General features: G+C 36.5%; 1 pseudogene; it reads right to left on the reverse strand.

Annotated features, from left to right (window-relative positions):
* Positions 1 to 320: 320 nt before the first annotated feature.
* LOC113905160 lies at positions 321 to 1,231 on the reverse strand (annotated as a pseudogene).
* Between the last annotated feature and the right edge of the window lie 2,179 nt (positions 1,232 to 3,410).

The raw sequence follows: 3,410 nt of genomic DNA on the forward strand, positions 1-3,410 counted from the left end.
TCAATGTTATATAATAAGACAACTTTAATATCCATCAAAAACAAGATTCATACTTTTTAGTTTTTGAAGATATTCCAGATATCCTGTTAATAGACAAATATGTATGATTAACAAGCATTAGGTTGTGACAAGGAGAGTGTGTGATGGGAGAGAGTAAGTCAGGATTCCAGCCCAAGCGTTAGATCCATGCTTAAGTGTCTATCTGCAAGTATATTCAACCCATTGTTAGATTTGGTATATTGATCAAGAGGATTAGACAAGAGTACCTCTGTTATTTCTATCTGTAATATTTAATGATTATACTTAAGTACTATCTGAAGTCACTTTTTCTTCCAGTGTTTCTTCATAGAATTTTTTATCTCAGTATTTCTGAGGGTATAGATTAAAGGATGTAACATAGGGGCCACCATAGTGTAAAAGACAGCAACAGCTTTATCAATGGGCAGAGTTGTGACTGGAAGAAGATACACAGATATGCAGGACACAAAGACAAAGCAACTACTGTGATGTGAGAAACACACGTAGAAAGGGCTTTGTGCCTCCCCTCCAAACTGTAAGTCCTTAAGGAGCACAAGAAGACCACATAGGAGACCAACAGGAGGAGGAAGTTTAACAGGCAGATGAACCCACTGTTGGCAGCAACAAAGAGATCAAGAATGTGAGTGTCCATGCAGACAAGCTTTAACAAAGGGTACAAGTCACACATGAAGTGGTCTATGACACTGGGGCCACAGAAGGGCAGCCAGACTGTAAAGAGGACCTGAAGGGTTGCGTGGAGAAATCCTCCAGTCCAGGCCACCCCCAGCAGGAGGAGGCACAGCCTGTGGCTCATGATGGCCGTGTAGTGCAGAGGTTTGCAGACTGCCACATAGCAGTCACAGGCCATCTCTGTGAGCAGGATGATCTCAGTAGCACCAAAAATGTGTTCTGCATAGACTTGAGCCATACACCCATTAAAGGAGATTGTTTTGATCTCCCGAAGGGAGTCCACAATCAACTTAGGAGCTGAAGAAGAAGAGTAAATTGTGCCTATCAAGGAAAGGTGGGTCAGAAAGAAGTACATGGGGGAGTTCAGAGACTGCCTGGTAGTTATGGTAACCACAATGAGCAGGTTGCCTGAGAGGGTTACCATGTATAAGACCAAAAAACTGACAAACACTATTTTTTGCATTTGGGGGTTCTATGTAAGACCTAATAGAATGAATACAGTCACATTCCTTTCATTCTTCATCTATGTGGTGTGGTAATAAAAACTCAGGGAAAGAATGCTTTACCTTAAAAAGAAAATAAAAAAGAACCATAAAACAGTCAAACACACCAAAACTCTGCCTTTTAGCAGTTCTCTAATAATGTCACTGCTACTGCTAAGTCACTGCAGTCATGTCCAACTCTGTGCTCCCCCATCCCTGGGATTCTTCAGGCAAGAACACTGGAGTGGGTTGCCATTTCCTTCTCCAATGCATGGAAGTGAAAAAGTGAAAGTGAAGTCGCTCAGTCGTGTCTGACCCTCAGAGATCCCATGGACTGCAGCCTTCCAGGCTCCTCCATCCATGGGATTTTCCAGGCAGGAGTACTGGAGTGGGGTGCCATTGCCACACATGAGTCTTACTTTTCCCAAAACTCTGTAGGAGTAGTATCTTAAAACTTCTTTTAGTTGACTTAGTTTTTTTTTTTTTTTTAATTCTAATCTCAAGCTATTTTTCTTTTTTTTTCCAGATTGGCTTATTTTATTTAGTAATATACATGTAAGTTTCATCAATGTCTTTTCATGGCTTGACAGTTCATCTCTTTTTATCACTGGATATTCCATCATCTGGATGTATCACAGTTTATCTATTCACCTATTGAAGGACATCCTGGTTGCTTCCAAGTTTTGGAAAATATGAATAAAGCTGCTATACACATTATGTGCAAGTTTTTGTGTGGACAGAAGTTTTCAGTTCTTGTAGGTGAAGTGCCAGTGAACACATTTACTGAATCACATGGTGAAAAAGTCCTAGCTGCCTGCAAAGTGACCGCCATCTTGAATTTCCACCTGCAGTGAATGAGATTTCCTGTTGCCCACATCCTTGTCAATATTTGGTATTGTGTATTGTCAGTGTTCTGGATTTTGGCCATTCTAATAGGTGTGTAGTGGTTCTATTTTTCTTCTGATCGAGCTATTTTTCTAAGACATAGAATAACCAGAAGAAATAAATTCAATTTCCTTGGCCATAGTGTCTGAAATATTTCAATGGAACATCAATATAATGGAAAAATTGGGCCATTAGATATAACAATTTTGGAGGATAACCTAAAAGTTTATGTATAAAATACCATGGATCAAAAAATCACAAGTCTATTTTTACAAATTATGTAAAAACAGGTAAAAATTTAGTGAATATACTTATTGAATTAACATTTAAAGATTATAAGTTTTATATACATCTTTTAAAAATAAGGTTCAAATTCAAAAATTTAACTTATAAAATTGTATATACTTTTTTTAATCTATGTTAAAACATATGTATAGAAGATTTATAAGAAAAACAATTTAATGCATTGAGGACATTTCCTCCTGAATGTGAGATTATGGTTGATATTTTATTTCTCATGTTTTTCAGTATTTTCTAAATTTCTACAGCTTACATTACTAATTATATCATGAGAAAATAAATATAATTTTCATGTTTTTTCTTAGAGTTGTGATGTTGAAACTATGTTGTTTTAAATTGATTGGAATATGCATGAGAAAACAGACATAGGGAATTGTACTTTTGTAAATCATGGGACCCCAAGAAATATCTAAATATAATTTTAGTTAACTGCTTTAAAGTACTTGAAATTGTTATCAATTCACCAACTAGACATAGAGTGAGGACACAACTGGCACTCTTTGACTTGAAAATTAGGATGAAGTGTGAGGCTTCCACGGCTGCCCCATGGGTCACTTATAGTTACCCTAAATCCCATCTTTATTCTACCAAGCAAAAATTTTGGCCTCTGCTCTTAACTTATACCATTTATACATATAGCCAATAAGTCCTCTGAATAATCAACCATATCAGTTTAAAGCAAAGTCTATTTCAACTTACTTGTAATAGTAATACACACATTATTCAAATAAACTTTAAGGTAGCATATAAAACTAAGTTTTATAGGACATTAATAATGGCATTATTAATGTTCACTTTTTTCCTGGATCTCAGATTCTCTTATTCTCTTTAGGTATTCTTAAAGCAAAAAGGCAGTGAATAGTAAAATGATTTCTCCCAGTTACACATGGCCAAGTTGAATAATGAGTTATGTGGAAAGGAAATATCTTCCAGATGATCCCACATATTCTTCATTGAGAAGCTAGTTTTAGTGTTCCAAGCCCCAGAATAGTGGTCTCCCTTCTGGATAGCCCAGTGTATCACAGAATCCTTCCA

The sequence above is a fragment of the Bos indicus x Bos taurus genome, chromosome 15 (genome assembly GCF_003369695.1).
Source record: "Bos indicus x Bos taurus breed Angus x Brahman F1 hybrid chromosome 15, Bos_hybrid_MaternalHap_v2.0, whole genome shotgun sequence".
NCBI lineage: Eukaryota > Metazoa > Chordata > Mammalia > Artiodactyla > Bovidae > Bos > Bos indicus x Bos taurus.